A 24,255-nucleotide genomic window follows, 5' to 3' on the forward strand; every position below is an offset into this window, starting at 1 on the left:
AGCTCCACAAGTATGAGATCTTAAATCTTGCAACATAACATTAGTAAAAGAGTGGAGTTGTGAAGTGAGGAAAGAGCTCTCCCTTTTAAAGAGAAATGGACGATAGAGATCATGAGGCAAGATGCATGTGATGAAGGGTGGAGTTTGAAAGTGGGAGTGATCCATGTGCACAAGAATTTCCACCATTCATGATGAAGAGTAGACTTTTGTCCCCCGTGTGGGACAAAAATGTCTTTTATTTTATTTTTAAATAAGAGAAATGCTTTTGTGTGTGCAACTTAGGATAAGAGATGAGTGGGGAATTTTATTTAATTAAAAGGGGGACATGTTCTTATAATTAAATATTAACTTAGGATAAAGTGGTCAAACTATAGGATAAAATCAAATAAATAGATTTTTGGAGATTTGATCAAGGATAAGCATTAGATAAATTATGCAAAAATGCTAGAAAGGGAGCTTATAGTCTTGATGACCATTTTTGGGTGATTACAGTTTCAACACTTCATGATTTGATTAAGTGTAAAACAATCAAATCAATATTATGTTGTCATAGTCCAATTCATTCACGTGCTCATTTCAAACCATACTCTTATCATCACTTACATCATCATACTTTATTCAAATCCTCTTCATCAATCAAATGATATGACACTCTATTGAATTAGTACAATGTCTAACCAATTAAGGTTTGACATCAATGACAATATACCAACTAATATGACTCTTTCACAAACATTAACATAATTATCAGTTGGGGATCGCATGGGAGCGCATGTTCAAAATTCAAATCTAGAGATGGGCGAGAAGTCATAGGGAAGCGAATCTCGAACACTAGGCATGCAGGAGGGGATCCAAGCAGGCATGTGAGGACATACCAGGGAATCTCCCAATGAAATGGGGCCTCACTCTTGGTGTCAAGCCATCTGGTAAGTCCTCTTTCCCTCTGGTTAAGGTTGTGTCAAGTCTGGAACAAGGTTCTTGCATGATTGCTATTCCAGACGAGATTGTTGACCACAGTATTGCCTCTATGGCCTCTATGCTCGTCGAGAAGTTTATTGGCCCTAGACCAAATATCGATGTGGTTCGGGCCTACACTATGAAAAAATGGAGCTTGAAAGGTCAGGTTAGTGTCACTATAATGGCTAAGGGTTTTCTCTCTTTTGAGTTCACCTGTCAAGAGGACATGGCTGACATTCTGTGTGAAGGCCCTTGGAGCTTTGGGAGGGCCACCCTGGTGCTTCAAAAATGGTCGTCTAAAATGGACTTAAATGAATCCTTCTTTCAACAAGCTCCAGTATGAGTCAGACTCCCTAAGCTGCCATTGGAGTTCTGGAATGAGGATGTCTTTAAGGGAGTAGCCAGCTTTTTTGCAGAGCTTCTCTCCATCTACCCTATTACAGCTTCTAAGAGTAGGCTAACCTATGCTAGGATCTGCGTAGGTGTAAGGGTGTCCAGACTTGGCACTCATATCCATCAGATGGACTATGAGAGTGTCCCTTTTGGGTGTTTTCATTGTCTTAAAATAGGTCATAAGGCTTTTCAATGCCCGAAAGCTAAGACTACTAAGAAGAAGAATCCTCCTTCTTCTTCTCAAATGAGGGTGAAGAAAGTTTGGAAAAAGAAGCCCATTAAACAAGGCTAGAAGGGCCTTTCTCTAGTGACCCAGAAAGCAATAGATGCTCCAAAGATGACTAACCAAGAGCCTTAGGGCATGGAAAGAAAAGAAGGGGAGTTAGTCAAGTCAAGATTGAGTTTCTCTTTACCTTTTGACGCCTCTCAACAGATTGAGGATGACCAGGTTGAGGAAAAAATCCTCATGCCTGGAGAAGCAGAAGGTAAGGCTACCTCGCAGAAAGGTTTTCAAGAGTCTGGGATGGACAATTTCTCCAATGAGGAAGAGCCTAAACTAGGTTCCACAGAGGAGGAAAAGGAAAGAGAAAATAAGGAAATTATCGTCTTTTAGGACCTAGAGGAAAACTTGGTTTCCACCAGAGAAGGAGCGACCAAAATAGGAAAAAAGGAGGACTTGGTGAAAGATTTGGACCAAAGGGTAGATCTTCTCAACATCTCAAAGAATGGTTACAAGGCTTCTAGATCCTTGAAGTTTGAAAAGAAGGGAGAGACACCCATGAAGAAACATATCAAAGATTTGTCTATGGCCTCTCCTGCGGTAACCAGGAGTAGTTGCAAACCAGATGTGGGCTCTACTACCAAAGTAGGTAGAAAATTAGAGAGGGAGTCCAGAGAGGAGGAGACCAGAAGAAGCTTGGCAAATGGGCGCCAAAGCACTCTGAAGGATTTTCCTAAGAATAAAAAATGAAGATCATCTCATGGAACATTAGGGGCCTAAATGGTAGCCATAAACAGGAAATTATTAGGAATCTGTATAGAGACCAGAGACCAGACATTTTGATGATCCAAGAAACAAAAATGAAAAAGGATTCATTGAGAAATATTAAGTTCAGTAACTTGAGGAGCGAGGAGGCATCAGACTTTGATGGAGCCTCTAGGGGTCTGTTGACCTTATTCAAGACTAGACTTTTCAAGGTGGAATCAGTCTTCAATGTAGATAACATTCTTTTTTGTAACGTGTTCCATATCCATTCTAATGAATTTTGGTTTTTGCTCAATATATATGCTCCCAATAACAAGAGAGATAGAAAGTCCTACTGGTCCAGAGCAGAAGGGCTGGTACAAAATAGCAACATGAAGAAAGGAATCATTATGGGAGACTTCAATACCCCTCTTTTGGACAAGGAGAAGAAGGGTGGTCCGCCTCAGGACTAGGATAGCAAGCATGACCTTTCTAACTTCATCAATGGATTGGCTTTTCTAGATCTGGACCTAATGGGAGGTGACTTCACTTGGTCCAATAAATGCAAAGGCAAGGATTGTATTGAGGTTAGACTAGATAGAGCTCTCATTTCTCTTGATTGGCTACAATCTTCCTCTTGCAAGTTAGCTCTTTTGCCTAGAGTTGGGTCTGACCACTCCCCTATTTCTCTCTCAATTGTTTCTTCTTATCCCTTTAGACCTCCTCCCTTTCGTTTTGAGAAAATGTGGACTTCCCACCCTGACCTATTAGAAAGAATTAAGGCCTGGTGGAGTATAGAAATGGAAGGCACTATAATGTTCAGGGTTGTTAGAAAATTCAGCAATGTTAAAAGGATGGTAAAATCTTGGAATAAGTCAGATTTTGGTCACATATTCTCTCTTAAAGAGGATCTCTCTATAAATCTCTCTTCTATCCAAGCCTACATTTAGGAAAATGGGTATGATGCCTCGAATAGGGAAGAAGAGTTGTCCATCCTGTCTAATTTACATGACATCATTAGCAAAGAGTAAAAGTTCTGGAGGAAAAGATCTAGAATCAACTAGCTCAAGGAAGGAGACCAGAACACAAAGTTTTTCCATTTAACTACTCTTAAACATAGAGCAAATAATAGGATTTCTAGCTTGAAGAAAGACCAGCGTGTGCTGACAAAGGAAGAAGATATATCAAATGAAGTTGTTTCTTTTTTCTCATCCCTGCTGTCTTGGGATCCTTTGCTCTCTAAAGTGGACTATGATGATATTGTTTCTTGTATTCCTCAGATCCTCCAACCACACCATAATAATCTGCTCCGGGCCATTCCTTCTGATTTTGAAGTAAGAGAAGCTCTTTTTTCTCTTCCGATAGATAAATCGCCTAGCCCTGATGGTTTTCCCACCTTCTTTTTCCAAATGTATTGGCCTGTCATTATGAAGGATGTTTTAAAGGTGATTCAGGAATTCTTTGGAGCCAGAAGTATTCTGAAGGAAATAAACTCTACATTCTTAGTTCTTATTCCCAAAGTGCCAGGAGCTAACACTTTGGATAAGTTTAGACCCATCAATTTATGCAAATCCTTTTATAAAATCATCTTGAAGGTGCTCACTTCGAGGCTGCTTAAGCTTCTCCCCCTGATTATTTCTCACCAACAATCTGGTTTTGTTCTGGGTAGACATATTTTAGATTTGATTATTATGGTGTATGAAGTGATTCACTCTATGGAAGTTGGAAAGAGAGAAGGGATATTACTCAAACTAGACATGTTCAAAGCTTACAATCGGGTTGATTGGTCTTTTTTGGATTTGGTGTTGAAGGCTTTTGGCTTTGATGTCAAATCGTGTAAGCTAATCTCCCAGCTGGTCACCACTCCCTCTCTAGCTATTTTAGTTAATGGATCCCCCTCTGATTTCTTCAAACCTTCCAGAGGCCTACGTTAGGGGGATCCTTTATTGCCTATTCTCTTTATTATCCTAGCAGAATGCATTGGCAGACTCATGGAGAAGAAAAAGAAAGAAGGGAGGATCAAAGGTTTTAAACCTTCTTCCAAATACACCCCTTTACGCATTAGCAATTTGTTGATAGCACTATTATGGGTGGAGAGGCCTCAATCAAGGAGGCAAAGGCTATGAAAGACACTTTGGACACCTATTCTAGAGGGTCGGGGTAGCTCATCAATTGGGACAAAAGTTATATTTTCTTTATCAATACTTCAGAGGAAAGACAAAAGAGAATCTCCAAAATCTTGGGATGTCAAGTGGGGAAGCTTCCTTCTACCTACTTTGGTCTCCCCTTGGGAACAACCACTTCAAATTCCTTTTGGAATGGCATCATGAAAAGGTTTAGTAAGCAACTAGCAGGCTAGAAAGGAGCCATTCTTAGCCAAGCTGGAAAATGTCAACTAGTTAAATCCATCCTTCAAAACTTGTCGATATATGCTCTGAGCCTTTTTACCATACCGGTGAAATATGCTGAGAGGATGGAGAAAATCCAGAGGGACTTTTTATGGATGGGAGCTGAAAGGAATAAAAGGTAACCCCTTGTTGCATGGGACAAATTTTGCCTCCCCAAGAAGAATGAAGGTCTAGGAATCAGGAAGCTCATTCACCTCAATAAGGCCCTCCTAGCAAAGCAAATCTGGCGCATCTTTAGTAGCACAGGGGAATGGAGAGACACTGTAGTAAATAAGTATATAAAGAGGCCCTCTATTTAGTTCACCCTCTTCAGTGAGGATATCCCAAGAGGTTCTATTGTTTGGAATAGTTTCTTAAAAGCCAGGGACTTGGCTAACTCAAAAGTCTCCTGGAAGTTGGGTAATGGGGAGGATATTTTGTTCTGGTTTGATAGTCTCAAGGCCCCCTTATGAACAACCCTAGCTATTGGTTTTGGGCTAATGATTGCATCAACCTTTATGGGCACAAAGTCGGCAATTACAGGACTGAACAGGCTTGGAGGGACCTTTCCATTATCTCAGATGACCTCAAACCAATCATGATCATGCTTAATTCCTTGTCCCTTAGAAACAATAAGGATGAACTTGTTTGGAGGGATAATGCCAATGGGCTCTATTCAGTTACCTCTGGGTACTCTACTTTATGGAGCTTAAAAGAGTCTCCCCCTTGGTCGAGGGCTTGGTTCCCTGGCCTCACGCCAAAAGTCAACATGTTTTTTTGGTTGGCTCTTTAGGACAAAACTCTAACCCAGGAAAATCTCATCAAAAGAGGTCACATCATGCCCAGTAGATGTGTTTTGTGTAAAGAAGAGTTAGAGATAGGCAACCATATGCTCATTCACTTTTCTTTCTCTAGGACAGTTTGGGGCATCCTCACCCAGGACTTAGGCCACAGCTGGTGCGTTCCTTCTAACCTTCTAGACTTTTTTTGCCAATGGCATGGCTTGTTCAATGGGTCTGTCTTGCAGGAAATTAGCTCCTGGATCTTACCCCATTTTGTTGGAGCATATGGAAGGAGAGAAACAATCAAATTTTCAGAGATAGGGAGGAGTCGACTTTAGTTGTTAGGAGAAATATTTTCAGTAACATAAATGAAAACTTTTCTGTGAGGAAGGGGGGAGAATTTGAGATAGGAGGCAGGAAAAAGGAGAAGGTAAAAGACAGATCAAGGAAAAGACAAGAAGCCAAGTGGCTCCTCCCCCCCGAAGGCTGGCACAAAGCCAACTTTGACGGAGCCTCCAAGGGCAACCTTGGCTCCTTGGGTAGTGCAGGTGTGATAAGAAAATGAAAATGGAGATAGTATTGTAGCTTTTTCTCTCCTACTAGGATTCCAAACCAATCATTTTGCGGAAGTGAATGTCATGTGTAATGTTGTAAAATTGGCTTTTGAAAATGGTGTTACCAATTTATGGCTCGAAGGGGACTCGAATAAAATTATAAAGTAGGGAGAAAGTGTGAGAAAAGCTAGAAGAGGATGGAGTTACCAATTATATCATGAAGCTACATGGATTTGATCAGGAGGTGACCAAAAGTATGGCGGGGTCCTAAAAGGATGGCAGGGTAAAGGTGAATGGGGTCTACTTCTGGATAACGAAGGAGGTGATTGCGACTATCACCAAAATCCCTATCGAGGGTTTTAAATTCTTCAGGGATAAGAAGCTCCTGGCCAATGTGGCTAGGGATGTTGTGGAGAGTGAGAAGGAACTAAAGGCGCTGAGAAAGATTGACACCTACTATGTCCCAAACTCCATGAAGAAGCGGTGGAGGTATGTTCTGTGAGCTATTATCAAGTACATCACATTGGACCCTAGGTTTGATAGACCTTGTACCCACCACTTTGTTATATTGAATCATTTTCGGCATAATGTTAATATTTCCTTTCCATATTATCTGTTAACCTCTATGAGTAAGGTGGTGGATAGCTTCAAAAAGAAGCCCACCACAAATTCGGCTCTGCACGAGGGGCTACTGCTACTTATCCACGAGCACTTCAAGGCTCAGACTATAAACATCGCTCCCCCTCAGGCAGAGAATGTGGAGTCAGGTAGTTCTAGTTACTCCTCTGACTTGGATGAAATACAAAGCCTGAGCTCTGAGGAAGGAGGGATCTCTTCTTCGGGGAAATTAGCGACTCACCAAGCTAAAAAATTGCCCTCCCCCATAACCCTAGCAGAAAAAGTCCTAGGGATCTTTGGAAAAAGCCTCCTGAGAAGGATGAGGAGGGAGACAATGATGATGAGGAGGAGACAGAGTTTGAGGAGGTGGTTAAGGAGATGCAGGAGGAAATTAAGGATGAAAGTGGAAGGAAGAAATGCAAGAGGAAGAGTTTGGAGGAAGTGCGCTCTCAGTTTGAGAATGCATCTGTGTTGCCCCTATCTCCTATCCACCTCCAAGCCCAACCTAAGGAGTAGAAAGAGGATAATGTGGGGTATGTGAAAGGGGAAGTGTAGGTCAATGATAGGAAGAAAGCTTGGATAAACTTTAATGTCAAGACTTCGAAGATGGGCATCTTCAGGGAGGCCATGAATCCCCAAATCCTTGTGGAAAATCAAGAAGAATCGCGGCTGGAAGAACTAATTGACCTGACAATAGTGGCTATTTCAGACAGAGCCAGGGAGACAGGGATGGACCTCTTGAACAATGCTCGTAACAGTATGATTGACAATTTTAGATCAATCAAATGGCTTTTCCATGAGCTGGAGGAGGTCAAAGATCAAGTGAGACATATTGAGGCAACAAGAATGGGATGGATGCTAATAGGAGGGTGGATTCAGTTGATAGGCTCAGTCTGGTAGAAAGAAGGATACACAACTTGGAGAACTACAATCACAACCTTGCAAATCAGATGTTCTCTTTGTTAAGCTCCATTAATAACAACATCATCTCTTTTACGGGTTGGATCAAAGATAGAGAAATGCAGGATGATGAGGAAGGAAAAGACAAGGATGAAGATAGAATGGATGACGACTCTGTAAAGGACAACACCATTCCTGATCAGGACCAGGGGGACCAAAGGGCGCAACAACTGGAAGCGGAGGAGAATCAACTAGCCTTCGAGGCTTCTTAGGTTATGCAAGAGCTGGAGCGAAAGAACAAGGAATAACTCTCGCCTGTTCTTTGTTTTCCTTTATCTTTTGGCTTTTGTTTTGGCTTTAGGCCGTGGTATTACTTGTCTTTTTTCCTAGTCTTTTCGCAGAACTCTACTTTTTGGCTAGGCTTTATGCTTATTATCAGCCTCTGAACTTATACTTTTTTGGCTGGGCTTTCACGCTTATTATCAACCTTATATGTTTTAACTATTGGGTTTCAGGATCCCTATAAAACCTGTTTATCTAATCAAAAACATAATTATTAGTCGGGGTTAACAATCTCCCTTTACCATTGATGGAAACAAATAACATAATATTTGACATTGTACATAAAATTACATCATAAGATAATCAAGTTTATGTATTAGCAACAACACAACTCTTCGGCTCTCTGATTTCATTCAAGTTCTCTATCATCTTCATGATCTTTGTATTAGGTTATGCTTCATCTACAAAAATATACTCCCCCTTTGGATATGCTTCTTTGTTCAAAAACTTCTACTAATTAATTAATATCAAGTCCCCTTTGACAACAATACTTCTTCATTTGTTTCATCTCCTTTAGTCATTTTCTCCCCTTTGATACTTTTCTCCCCTAATTAGGTCATCTCCCCCTTACAAATTCTCTCCCCCTTTGACAATAATGTCAAAGGTAACTATAAGTTCCAATAAAAAAATCATAAAACTTTGTAGTTATACCTTGTACCTTGCATGTATTATTTACATCTATTTCATTACCATCATTGTCACACCTTCATAACTTATCATTAAGTGTGAACTCTTGCATCAACTTGACAAAGATATTTTTGTTCATCCATGAATTAATGCAACATACATCCTTACTTAGTGAATCTTAGACATGGGTAGGAACCCTAACTTGTGTCTAAGATAATCAAAAGCATTCTTAGGAAGTGGTTTTGTGAAAATATCTATAATTTTCTCCTTAGACTTCACATACTCCAATCTTACTTGTTTCTCTTATACTTGCTCCCTCAAGTAGTGATACTTCATAGATATATGTTTGGTTTTTATGTGCATCGCATGATTCTTTAATATATTGATGGAAGTTGTGTTATCACAATATATAGTGACAGGATTGATAACTTCTTATTGCATGCCTTCCAACAATTGCTTAATCCAAACAAATATTTGAGCAGTTAATTGCAACAACAACATACTCAAATTTAGCTGTAGATTGTGATATGCAACTCTATTTCTTACTCATCCATGTAATCAGTATTTCTCCTAAAAATAAACCTCCCCCAATGCTTCTTTTTTTATAATCAACATTTCCATCCCAATCTGCATCAGTATAAACTCTAAGCTCAAAATCACCTTCTTGTGTATACCATAATCCATAGTCTTCTATTTATTTTGGGTAGCTGAATATCCTTTTAATTGTAGTCATATGTATTTCCTTAGAATCAGAGGGAAAAATTGTAACTATTCAAATGCATGTGCAATATCAAGTTTTCTATGTACAATATATTTCAATTTTCTAATCATTCATCTATATAGTGTCTCATTCACTTCAGTAGTGTAGTCCTCCTTAGATAGCTTTCAACCAATGACCATAGGTGTCCCAACTAGTTTTGACTCATCCATCCCAAATATTTTCAAGATCTTCTTGATGTACTTAGACTGAGTCACATATATACCTTCTTTTGTTTGATGAACTTGTAAGCCAATAAAAAATTTGATCTCACCAAACATAGACATTTCAAACTCTTTACTCATTTGATCAAAAAATGATTTGCACAACAAATCATTTCCACCAAATATGATATCATCTACATGTTGAAAATAGATTGAAAAGATCATTGTTGAGAAAGATTGTTCAAATTAGATTAAAAGAGGGAGATTGTTGAAAAAGACTTTGTGTTTCAGTCATTGTTTTCTCACTAATTTCAAACCTCCTATTTGCTAGTAAGACAACTGCTTATAAGATTCAAGTACTATCACTTATTTGATTGATGAAGAGGATTTGATCAAAATATGTAACAATAGCACCTAGAGGAAAGGTTGAGTTATGATTATGTAATGAAGTATACGAATCAGTTAAGATGGTGATGACATGATGTATTGGTTAACTACTTAAGGTTACAAAGGTTGATTACACTAAGAAAGTTTAGAAGAACAAGTTACACAAAGTTTGTCTACTAGGCTTGACCGAGTGGATAGTAGGTGTCAAGAAAAGATAGAGCAAGTGGAGTAGACAATTAGTTGGAGCTGAGTAAATGTTGAGATGATGTATTGGTAATCTACTTAAGGTTACAAAGGCTGGTTACACTAAGAAAGTTTAGAAGAACAAATTACACAAAGTTTGTCTGCCAAGCTTGATCAAGTGGATAGTAGGTGCCAAACAAAGATAGAGCAAGCGAAGTAGAAAATTAGTTGGAGCTGAGTAAATGCTTATTCTAGTGTATGTCAAGTAGAATAGTGGATGTCGAGTAAAGTTTTGTTGATGCTGAGCACCAGTAAACTTTAGTTTGTGCCGAGTAATTTCATAGTGGATGTCGAGCAACACAGTATGTGTCGAGCATTAGAAGCTTGATAATGTCGAGCTGCTGCATTAATTAAAAGATCGTGGATTTGATGAATCTGAGCTGACAAGTTTATTTTCTTGGATTGTGTGAACTAGGTGGAAGATAAGGTTGATGAGCTAGTGGCACAAAATTCAAGGTAAACAATTTTTAGGAAAATTTAAAGTGGATTCTAGGAGAAGTTTCTAGAAGGGATATGAGATATGGGGTAGATACATTGTGTCCTACATAATCCATCCAAACCCTAAATTGGATGATGGAGAATGAGTGGCAAAATATCTTAATTTCCTATTTATAGGAATTGCTAGTCATGAAGCAAGGTTGTCGTGTGCGAGAACCTAAGGGAGAAAAGGAGTCAAGGGTTTTTCTTCATTAAGTGATCTAAGAGAAGAGTCTACAATGACATGTTAAGCAAGAAGGCTTAAGGAGATGAATGCTTGAAGGGTGAACAAGCTATCAGAGCTACAAAGTATGAAGGCCAAGTAGAATTGACGATTGAACATTGATGTGTAACCTGCAAATGAAGTTGTAAATTGTATCAGATCAAAGCCTTATTGTTACTCTCTAACAATTGTATCAATTTAGGGTAAATCCTTTGGATTAAGGTTGACCTAATAGTTACTTGTAAATTCTTTAACTGGGTGACATTCCAAGTGAATGGTCTAAAGTCATCTAACAAGGCTAACTCCTAACAAGGTGATTGAAATTCTTTAACAGGGTCACATTTAACAATGTGTATTGTACCCTTTAATAGGGCATCACTTCAGAAGAGTGAAAAAAGTAGCATATTACTGGTGGTTTTTCCCAAATTGGGTTTCCACATAAATCATTGTGTCAAATGTGTTGATGAATCTATCATGTTTCATGCTTTACATTTCTACAATTTGATTTGATAGTAACCTACAAGTTTTAAGTGATTGCATAATCTTATGGATGCATGCATGAGTATAAATGTTTCATGGCTTCACTAAGCTATGAAAAGTTTTATTTATATATCTGGACCTTGGATAACTGATTCATCCCCATCCAATTATTCTAAAGTATTCCAACACTACAAATATTTTATCAATGAGTACCTTGTTTTCAGCTTCACCTTTCAAGTAAAAGTTATTGTTCTCACTTGTTCTAACAAATCCAATCTTAATCAAGAATGAATGCAATCTTTCATACGAGGCTCTCACTGCTTGTTTTAGTCCATAAATTCTTTTTTCAATTTGCAAACCAAGTGTTTTCGACCTAGCTCAATAAATCCTTCTGGTTGTTCAATATATACATCTTCTTCTAGCATTCTATTCAAGAATGTAGACTTAACATCCATTTGACATACTTTGAATTTCTTGTAAGATGCATAAGCAAATAATGTTCCAACTCCTTCCAATCTAGCTATAGGTGTCTAGATATAGGTGCAAAGGTCTTACCATAATCAATTCATTCTTCTTGGGCATAACCTTTAAAGATGAATTTGGCTTTGTTCTTCACAACTTCTCCTTTCTCATTTAGTTTGTTCCTAAAAATCCACTTTGTTTCAATTACAATCTTGTCTCTAGGTCTAGGATCAAGTGTCCATGTATTGGTCTTATCAATCTAATCTATCACTTCATTCATTGCATTGGTCCAATATTCATTATCAAAGGGAATATTTCACAGTTCTTGGCTCAAATTCAATAATCAAACAAGTATTATCCTTCAACTTACATCTTGTCATATTCTAACACTTTTTTCTTCAATGAATTGTTCAGGTGAATGATTATTTCTCACATATTTTGATAGGATAGGCTCTTCTCTATGATTTCCTACATTATCTTCACTCGGTTGGGGCTCATCATCATGATCAAGTTGTTATGTCTATGGCTTGGCAATGCAAGCTAACACTTATTATCTATCTATTGTTTCTTGGTATACCATTATAATTTGGTTTCATGCTTAGGTATAATAGTTGGTCCATCTTCATACACATATACAAATATTTTGTAATCATTAGGTTCCTTCTTTCTCTCATCATCATTCTTATTTGCAAACTCATCAACTCTAACATTTGCACTTTCTATCATTGTGTCAGTCACCTTATTCAAATGTTTGTAAGCCTTTTTCCTAGTAGATTAACATAGGAATATATCTTCATCACCTTTAGAATCAAATTTCCAAGTTCTTGCATCTTTCTATTATATCACCCACTTCTAAATATTTTAAAATAAATTACATTTGGTTTATGACCATACAAGAGTTCATATGATGTCTTGCTTGGTCCTTTCTTCAATTGAACTCAGTTGGGGGTATAAACAAGAATCAATGTAGGAGCATCTTAGGTCTTTGAGCGATCTTGCATCAACCAAAAATATTTCTTATTTTTTATACCAATTTTTTGTTTGTGAAGTAGTCATTGTTGCTTTTGTTTTAATGTTAAGCGCAATTGTCATCATGTTCAAGACCTATTCTAGATCATTTTTCTAAGCATGCAAATTCTTATGTTCTAAACTTCTTGAGTTCTATGTTGTTCTTTGCGGTATTATTTTCCTATTGTTTTCATCATGTGTAATGTGATGTTTTGATTGGCGCAATTTCCATTGATTATGTGGGATCTTGAGCAGTTAGGATCTGATTCCCAACACATATGTGGATCTATCTTTAAGTGTACATCATTTCAAATTGTCAAATTTGTGGATCTAGGTTTAATCTTCCAAGTATGGACCTATATTACAATTAAATGCTTGACTAGTTGACTTTTGGATTAGCTGGCTATAAAATCTTGGGTAGATGTAGGAAAGTAATCATTCTTAGAGAAGAAAAGATAGAAGATTCAAGCTAAGGCTCTGAGATTGTGTAACTCTTGTTTTGTATAAGGTCACAACTTGAAAGGCCTCACAACTGGGCATGTTGTTATTATGTAAAGTGAAATAATTACGCCTACAAATGTGTTACATTTGGTCTTTTGTTCTCTATGTTTTCCTTATTTTATGTGTAGCTTCCATGTGCATCTCTGAGTGAGGAGTGTTGACTAGTTTAAGTTGAGTTTATTCCACATGTTGTATTGAAATCTTTGTATCTCCTTGCATCAAAAATTCTTATGGATTCTCTTCAAAACATTTTTATAACTCCTTTTTCAATAAGCAATGTTCTAGCACAATCAATAATTGATCTACTTCATCTTTCAAAAACTCTATTATGTTGTTGTGTTGTAGGGGTAGAAGATTCCATGCTCAATACAAAAGTTAGTGAATTCATCAAACATAAAATCTCCACCTCCATAAGATCTTAAGTATTTCAATTGTTTGCCTATTTCTTTTTCAAGTCTAGTTTTATACCATTTGAACATATCAAATGCATAACAAATAGACTTTGAAAATATTATTACAATCATCATAATAGAATAATCATCAAAAAATAGAATGAAATATATGTCTCCATAATAACTCTCAACCTTCATAGGTCCACACAAATTGGTATGTACTAATTCTAGAATGTCATTGGTTAAATGTGTCTTACTTGAGAAACTAGACTTAGTAATCATACCAAGTTGACATTGTTTGCACATAACATTATTAGGTTTATGTAGGCTCAGTAAGAATCAAACTCTCTTCTTTCTACTTTGACCATATTATCAAAATTTAACATGACAAAGTCTCATATGCCATAACCATACATCTTCAATTTATGTCTTGAAACTCCAACTTATGACCTATATTAATCAATTGAGAAACACTCAATAGATTATACTTTAGTCCTTGCACCCAATATGCATAATCACATATCATTTTATCATTAAGCATCAATGATCCTTTACCTTTCATTGGACATGGAACATCATTCCCAAGTTTAATAGTTCCACCATCATATACTTCAAACTTATTAAAATTACTCATATCACCAGTCATATGATGTGAAACTATTATAATGATTTAGAATATCTAAGAGGGGGTTGTGGGGGGGGGGGGGGGGGGGGAGGGGGGGTGAATCAGTTATCCTTAAGTCCAAATGCACTATTTCCACTTTTAACTGTCTCAAACAACTTAATCAATCTCATAAAATAGCTTTGCCCATCTAGCATATCATTAGGAAATAAAATTTTCATGTAATACATAACTTTATGTTTCCTATATGTGTTGACTACCAATAAAATAAACAACTGAAAAAATATCATGCATAAAGAAATATCCACTCATGTAAATTACACTTTGACACTAGGATTTAACGTGGAAACCCAATTTGGGAAAAACCACCCTGCACCATGCTACCAATTTTTTACTCTTGTGAAGTGAGCTTAGTTAAGAGCCAAAGTTGTTAAAGGTTATACAAAAAAATATTAAATGTGATCTTGTTAAAGGATTTAATCACCCTATTAGCAGTGGCCTTGTTAGAGGAATTTGGATCATTCTATTAGAAAGGATTTACAATATGACTATTAGGTCATCCTTAATTAAAGAATTTTGACTATCATAATGGTTAGGATGTAACAACAGGTTTGATCTATAAAACATACAACTAAGGTAGGTTTGACTAGCTTTTATCATCATCTCCATCACCGATCTTCTTGGCATCCCTTCAAGCTATCATACTTCATCAAACTCTTCACACTTCTCCCCAGTTGCTCTACTTCACACAACTTCTCCTTAAGATCACCAATCAACAACACACCAACCTTAGAAATCATCTCCTATGCCTCCTTAAATAGGTATTTTAAATCTTTTTTCACTTAAACATCACCGTAGAGCTTAGGGTTAGGTCATATTCATCAAATCCTTCCATCATTGTGTTCTTCTCCTTTCTTGATACTTCTAGAAACTTCTGATCAATTCTTTTCCTTTGATTGCATAACAAATTATCTTTGTGCATTAAATACTCCAGCTCATCAATGCTTATCATCCTTCTTCTTTGACTAATCTAAAATTTTAACTTTGGCAGCCTCAAATTCAATTCTTTTACAAACTTTAACTTTTGTTAAACTTGACAGTCACTGTGTTTTTCTACTCGGTCATTACTGTGTAGCTTGACCTTCACTGTTCTTTTTTTCTCAACATCCACTAGCTCACTCAGCCATTTCTATGCTCAGTCACTACTAACATTTTTTCATCAACTCTATCGGCAATGACTATTGCTCAAATTCTATGTAAGTTCCTTAATATTTTGTTCTATCTCCTTCATTGATTGACCAATACTGATACTTAGTCAAGATTAGAGTTTAACTCAATTCTTGTCATTTCACTTATTCATCACTTTCATTTGTCTTCTTTACTTCAAGTATTTATTAAGCAAAACATTATCTTGTCAAGGACTAACTTATCAAGTGCCTATTGAAATTCCATAATACTTAACTTTACAATACTCATCAACATCACTAGCTCACCTTGTTATCTCTTCTTTGCAAATCCTCTTCATCAATCAATAGATATAGCACCCTATACTGATAGTAAATATCTCTACAATGGTTAAACAATGTCTTACTAATAAGTTTGACATCAATGACAACATAAGAATTATTCCAATTGTATTTTCCAATAATATCCCTCTTTGGCATTGATGGCAACACCTCTAGTTACAATGCAATCCAAAATCTTCATACTGTCAGCTACCTGTGTGTTTGTTCTCTCTTTCTTAGTTTCATTTTGATTCTCATCCAATGCAATCTATGGATGCTCCCTCTATCATCAACTATAGTAGTATCAACTATATGATATTGTTCCCTGTATCATTTTAACACATGCTTGATCTCTATCATATATTCCTCTTTAACAATAGTCACTCTCTTTCTCAATATATGAATGGTAACTACCATACATCTCCTTCTTTGTATGTATCATGTATGATAACTCAATCATTCTCTCCCTTTTTGACAAGAATACCAAAGATGTCAACCACTCACATGAAACTTCATGTCATTATTTTGACTAATACAAAAATGTCACTTCGACATTAACTCTTTGCAGCTTCATCTACTCATAGTTTAGTGTCTTGCTATCCACACCCTTATGCAACTCCTAAAGTGTGATCTCTTGCATCAATCTATAATATATTCTGATCATAACCATTGATACAATATATCATCTCTTCTTAATTTTCTTCTAGTAGGGGAATGACCCCTAACTTACCTCTTAGATACTCAAAAGAGTCCTTAGGTAGTGCCTTTGTGAATATGTCAACTATCAATTCTTTTTTGTTCACATATTCCAATCTCACTTCTTTTTCTTGTACCAGCTCTCTCAAGTAATGCTACTTGATCTCAATATGTTTAGTCTTTGTGTGCATCACAGGTTTCTTTGATATGTTTATAGAACTTGTGTTGTCACAGTAAATAACAACAGATTCATTGATCTCTTCCTCCATACCTTTCAACAATTGCTTGTTTCACACAATGTTTGAACAATTTATTGTTGTAGCAACATATTCAACCTTTGTAGTAGATTGTGAAATACAGTTCTTCTTTTTGATTTTCCATGAAATCAATCTCCTTCCTAAAAAGAAAGTTCCTCCACTTGTACTCTTTCTATCATCAACATTTCCTTCCTAGTCAACATTTGTGTAAACCTTCAATTCAAACTTGTCACTCTTCTTGTACCATAGTCCATAGCCTTATCTTCCTTTTAGATATCTCATTATCCTTTTTACTACCATTATATGATTTTCTCTAGGAACATCAAAGAATCTAGCAACAGTACCAACTGTCAGTGCAATGTCAGGTCTATTGTGTACAACATAATGTTTGATTTACCTCAATAGAATCATCATTCTTTGACAACTTATTGTTGATCCCTAAGTCATGTTGTCAACTAGTGTCAAACACTAAGTCATTCACAAGGTAGGGTTGTTCGGTCATCACTGTAACCGAGCCATCATATATAGGCCAAGCTAAGTATTAAAGACTTTTAAATATTTCAAGTCATATGTTGAGTAGTAGTTACTTCTAAGTGAAGGTTCCCGAGTACTCCAATGATTACTGAGTTTATCAAGGACAGTAGTTGATGTCGAGTGATATTGAGGTTGAGTAGTTTAGTATATGTCAATTGTAGTTGAGTCCAAGGGATAGCATGATGAAACAACTTATGCCGAGCATTATATGGTGTTAGTGCCAAGTAATACAATTTCTCATATTTGTTTGGAATGACACAAAATCCAATGTAAACCATTTTTATTGAGTTGAAAACATGTTTTGAAGATCAAGGAGGTAATCAAGGAGTTGATTACACATCAAATGGAAGATCATTAGTCTCTATGTGAGGCAATCCACCAATTAGAAAATTACAAGGACTAAGCAGCAAAAAAAAAGAATCTAGGTTGTTGATTAGGATCTAGAAGGTTCAACCGAAAAACTATTTAAAGAGGGTATATGAAGTAGTTTATATGTGTATGTATGGATGAAGAGTCTAGTTACATGTGAAATTTTGGAGGTGAATTAGAGTGTTAAGCACAAAAAGAGATTGAGCAGTGCATTGAACAGTTTAAGTAGAGATAAAGAAGATCAATCATAGTGAGGTGATAATATATTGCATAGAGGATATCTAATATCAACATTATAAGTGCATACCAAAGGATCAGGTATTGAATGCCCTAATAGTTGTTTTAGGGTTTAAATCTCTTAACAGAGTACCTCTAACAAACTTTTGTAAATCTCCTAATAGAGTACTCACTTAGTTGTGATGTAAAAGTCCTTTAATCAAGGTAGAACCTAGTACTTCTTTTAGCCTTTAACAAAGAGGACCCCTCACAGGGTAGATCATCAGAAGTGATTAAACATTGTAGCCTTAACATACACACTTTATTGTGTCAAGTCTAAGGTTAACTTTGTGGAGGACTATAATGAACAGGATGAGGGTATGGATATGGAGGAAGAGGAAAATGTGATGGCGGAGGGAACCAGTTAGGCTCTAGCTCGCAGGAAGGTGGAAAGCCTAGCCAAGAGGAAAAAGGTCATTGATTTGGAAGCTAATCAAGATTCAGGCAAGGATCAAGATTTCCCTCTCATAGCACAGGAGAAGAGAAATAAGGATTATGGGATGCAAATAACTACTTGTACTTTCAGCTCTAAGGGCAGGAAAAAAGTCTATAGAAACCTTGAAACTTAGACAAAAAAGATGGGAATTGTTAGAGAAACCATCTAGCCCAAGGTCCTTGAGGGAAATGATGGTAAAATTCATTGGAAGGAACTAATTAACCCAAAAATGGTGATTCTTAGTGACAATGCCAAACAGGTGGGGTTGGATCTCCTCAACAATGCTCGAAACAACATGGTGGATAATTTATTTTCAATTAAATGGATTTACCATGAAATGAAGGAGATTAAGAACAAGCTACAAGATTTGGAGAGGATGGAAGGGTTGAGGGAACCGACAAAACTAGCATTCTGGAAACCAGTGTAATAGAGATGGAGAGAAGAATGGAGAGCTCTCTCCACAACTCTGCTAACTAGAACCTTAATATTATCAAAGTTTTAAATGATAATATTAAACAACTACATTCTATGTTGGAGGTTAGCATAGGGGTGAAGGATGATATAGATAATGAGGAGAATAGAGTTACTAAAGAGGATGTCAATCCCATGGTGGAGAGCCTGAGCAATAAAATGAGATCTAGTAAGAGAAAGAGGGACATAGAGGACTCTTTAGATGACATCTAATCAATGACTGATGTGGTGGAGACCATGGAAAAGCTAAAGCTCAAGGTTGTAGAGGTGGTCAAAGATATTGTGCCTTGACTTTTTTTCTTGGCTTTTTTTCTTGCCCTAGTTTTTTGGTATGCTAGACTTGCCTTCTCTTTTTGAGGCAATATTTTCATATGTTTAGTTCTACTGGTCAGTTATGGCCCTAGTTTTTTTTTGACCTACTTATTTCTCTAGACTTTAAGTTGGCTTTGTTATGTTTTCTATTGGGTCTTAGGCACCTGTTAAAACTTCTTTTACTTAATAAATAAACATACACACTTTATTGCTACAATAGTGAAGATTTTGTGGGTGTCATCCCCACTATAGTTTTACCTTCACCTTGGAGGGTTTTTGCATTACCAAATTTGTGTGTTCATGTGTTATGTGTTTATGTGTTTTCGTTCATGAAGTTAGAAGTTAGATATGATATTATGCTGATGTGGATGATTATATTGATGTAAGGTTAATGATCAAATAAGGGTTTATGTGAAAATATCAAATATGTTTCATGTTTGAAGTGTGAAAAGTTTTGTAGATCTCAATTCAACCCCTACCCCCCTCTCAATATAGCACTTTCTCTATTAGATTTCCAATAATTGGTATTGAAGTCATGTACTCTTGGTAGAAGTCTAACCACTTGGGAGTTAAAGATCTTGAAGATGGAAGCCCTCAAATTGGGAAAGATCATTTAGAATCAGAAGCTTGATGTCCAACTTGCGTATGAAAAATTCAAGCCTGCAAAGGAGACATCAAGGAAATCCTTCAAAAGAAGAAAAGGGATCACAATACAAAAAAATGACACCCAATACAAAGAAGAGATCATTGAAGAACTATTTAATTAGGAGGTTCTAGTGAATTTGATGCAACAATAGAAGATCTATTGTAGAGGAACAACATTCTGAATGAAGAAGTCAAAGCATTGAAAAAAGAACATGAGATACAAGTAGTAAGACTATGTGAAGTAACCAAACAAAATAAAAAGGCTGAGGGGGATAAAGCAAAGGCTAAAGAAGACAAAGAAATGGCAGATGAAGACAAAAGATAGATGGCTACAAGACTTGATGAAAGGGTATATAAAGTACAAAAGATGACCCATAATAAGTTTGACATGATCAATCAACTGCTAAGTGTAAATCATGATATTGCAAGAAAGGAGATAGAGATTACAAATCTGAAATCTAAGAATGATAGATTGGTGAATGAGTTAAAAGCTGAAAAGGAATTTGTTGAGAGGTTGAACAAACCTAAAGAGGCCATAAGATTTTTTAATGAATAGATGAATGTGTAGACACCTAAAATTGTCCAAATCCCTTATCCTGACCAATTAAATAAATATTTATTATTTATTTAATTCCCTTACCTTTAGTTAAAAAATTTTTACATTAATTTAAGTATGTTCACCCTTTCTTGATTTAAATAAATTAAGGTTTATTTAAATCCTAACCTATTCCCCTTGCATCCTAACTCATCCCCTTTAATTAAGTACTTTGTTTACTTAATTAATCCCTTTCCTAATCCCACTTGGAATTAAATATTAAATTTAATCCTATTTGAGCACATGGCTCCTAACTTTAACCCTCACCCAACCTCACTTTCCTAGCCTAACCCATCCTTCTAAGCTAGATCAAACCACTTATCCACTAATTAATCCTAGTTCCTCATCTAATCACATCCTTAATCATTTGCACAATCATAATCAAAAGCTTAGCAAACCCTAGTCACATGTGACATGTGACTCTTACATCTCTTACAACTTTGTCTCCCTGCACATGTGAACCAAAGGTGTCTCACACATGTGTGAGAAACTTTGAGCCTCCAACCCTCTTTCACATGTCATTGACCCATCACTTTCAAAGGTGTCTCACACATGTGTGAGAAACCTTGAGCCTCCAACCCTCTTACACCTGTCATAGACATGTCACATCAAAGGTTGCTCACACATGTGTGAGCATATTGCCCCCTTTGAATGGTCAAAACCCTAATCCACATAGAGTCTACTTGGCCTCCACCTCATGGACACCTCATTGATCCTGAGAGATCCTAGCCATTCATCTTGCATTCTATCGTAACTGTCCATTTCATCTCTTTTCCTATAAAAGGAGAGCTCTCTCCTCATTTTCAGGAAGCACTATCTACCTCATTTTTATGCTACTAGATTTGTGAGCAACCACATCCCACAACAATGAAATCATCTACACTTCATGATTTCATGAGGTTTGCATTAGTAGTTTGAGTCATTGTGATTTCATGTTATCTTTGTTTACATGTTATCTTGCATATTTTGAGGTTTGCATAATCATGTAGGAATAGGCATTAGTTGCTTAGTGTTTATTACATTTTTATGCAATACATTTTGGCACGCCCAATGGGACCCACTTCATGGGTTCGAACTAACCATCTAATGTGTTTTTGAGTGTTTTGTGAGTGTTCAACCTTGGAGGTTAAGGAAGCATTTGGAGATCAAGTTTCATGAGGAGTTTCTAATCGAGCCAAGGAGCCCATAATCGTCTTTGAAGTGCATAAGGGAAATTTTTTGACATAAAATACTATATATTTTACTTATTGCTCTATTTTTAAGTTGTGGAGGTACATACACGTTGAATATACTCCTTGTTATTAAGAAGAAAAAAAATACTCCTTGTTTGTTGGTAAAAAAAATAGGTTTTAAAAAAAAAGGTGGGGTTTCCTTTATCTTTGCGTTATTCTATTTGTGTTTTAAAAAACAAAAACAAAAAATTTACTTTACTTAAATGAATTGTTAAAAAAACAAAAAAAAGGGTGAGTTAGTTTAAATAAAATCAAAAATCAAATTGAAAAAAAAGAGAGGGGAGGTTGTTTGTTACCATTTTTATATATGTATTTAAAAAATTAAAAGAAAACAAAACCCAAAAAAAAAATAATAATTTTTTTTTAATAATTTAAAAAAAATTCAAAAAACTATATTATATATATATATATATATAATCAAAAAAAAAATTAAAAATTAAAAATTAAAAAAAAAAAAAAAAAAGCATTTTCTAAGCGCTTTTTTTTTTGTTTCTTTTTTTTGCTGCAGGCCGGCCGGTGGCGCTGCCCCTGCTCCCATCACTTATGGCGGTCCCCGTCGCCACCCGCCCATCTCGCGGTTGCCTTCCCCCAAGCTCGGCCCTTGCCATTTTCCCCGCCACGACTCCCCATTTGAAACCGCTCTCCAACGCCTGCCACTTCCCCTCTCCAATGTGCACCGCACAGCTTTGCAACTTTCCACCAAAGCCTCGCTCCCTTCTCCCACACCGTCTGCTCATCCTGACCCACCTGCGCTTGGTCCCTCCACCGTGGCATCAACTTGCTCCCTGCCCGCGGCAGCTCTTGCTACCCTCGCCGCTGTGCGGCCCACTTCCCTCACCACCATTGCGCACGTAACCCTAAGCACCTCCTCTACTTCTTCCCGTGCCCTGCAACTCGACGCCCAGTCTCCCTTGCGGCATTTCTGCTCCTCCCATTGCTTAACTTCGTAGCCTATAGTGTTCTCGTCGGCTGCGGCCCGATGCCAACCACCATCGCCACCGCTCCACAACTCAACCCCCGCTCCCCCTTCCTACAACCCCCTGCACTTCACCCCTGCGCTCCTCTCTACCCGCTCTCTGTGCAGCCTCCCCTCTGCGGTCGCCACTCATTGCGGCCCAAAAAAAAAAAAAACAACACCTTAGACCTCCCCTGCTTGGCGCCTCTGCTCCCCTTTCTTTTTAAAAAAAGAAAAACAACAAAATGTTTTACTTTTTAATTTTCTTTTTAAAGTTTTAACTTGTGCTTCTAAAATTTATCTTTTTACTAAGCAATCTAGATTTCTTTTCTTTCTTTTTTTGCAAAAAGTGAAAAAATCTAAAAAAAAAAAATCTTGATGTGCTCCTTACCGTCAATTTTAATCTCACAGGTTGCTGATGTCAGCACTGCATCAGCAGTCCACATGCCCTTCTAAGCCATAAGGAGCAACCTTTAGTTTTTTGCTCATAACTTGAGCATACGTGCTCCGTTTTTGAAAAATAAAATATTGCCGAAAAGCTAATTCCGAGCCCGTTGTGATGGTACTAGTTTCATGAGATTTTGCTATTATTTAGATCTCTATTTTCTCTATCAAAGACCAAACTTTGTACTAACCTTTTCATTGCGGGGTTGTTTCAAGTTTGTCCTACATTTTCATTGCATTAACTTGTGTTTGAAGGGATATTTTTCTCACTAACCATATTGGTTGCAGGTTTTTCTTTAATTTTGTCTTGAAAATGAACTTTTATGTATAAACACTCATCTTTGAATGCATGGTTAAAGCTAAAATAATCGAACACAATCTTGAATGCCATAAGGAAATTGACATGCATGTTTAAGGCTAGCAAACATTTCAAATTGGTGCTTAAAACAAACTCACACAATCTTGAATGCCTTAAGAAAAATTGATTTCATTTTCAGCAATTTGCTTATGCACATGCTCGATTTACTTTCTTGTTGACGAATCCGCGCCTTTCATTTATGTTGATGATGATTTCAAGTTGGAAAGAACATTGTATGGTTTAATCACGTGTGTCTTCAACATAGATAGAAAACCTAAAGCTTCATTGGAAAAGAACGTGTGTCTGTTAAACCCCGAGGCCACTTACATATTCTCTCCCCTCGCGCCTTCAGGTGATCTTGGGTGCACAAGAAATAAGTGGTCTTTTTTTTCTTTTTTTAGGAGGCCTGCTTGGCAATTTCATCACCCCTTGGGATGACCTCAACTCTAGTGTTCTAGCAGAGTATAAAAATTGGAAGGTGAATCGAAAGACACCTCTCTTGAAAGCAAAATATTGTCACTCTTGGCTAAGCCCCAAAGGACTTTATACCTTTGGGAAGTGAAGGAGGAGATTTGGGTTACCATCTCCCCTCGGCTATGTGGCAGTATTTTCTTTCATCTATAGATTTGAGCCTCACGTACCTTACGTATATCGAGGACATCCTCTAGTTGATCCTTGTACATCCTAGTTGCAACCTTATAGGTTTGTTGGTGTGTTCTACTGGCTTGAATGTTCAAAAACCTCCCCATTCGAAGGGGACAAACACCATCTAAACTTGTCTTGTATATATTTCCTTGTTTGATTTTGCATTCCAATTTTGAAAAACCCAAAAACATTATAAAATGCAAAAATCCAAAAACATTGTAAAACATAAAAATCATAAAAATCATAAAAGTTCAAAAATCAAAAAATCTCAAAAACAACAAAAAC

Source organism: Cupressus sempervirens, chromosome 7, assembly GCF_028749045.1.
Source record: "Cupressus sempervirens isolate cs-2001-9-10 chromosome 7, ASM2874904v1, whole genome shotgun sequence".
Classification (NCBI taxonomy): Eukaryota; Viridiplantae; Streptophyta; class Pinopsida; order Cupressales; family Cupressaceae; genus Cupressus; species Cupressus sempervirens.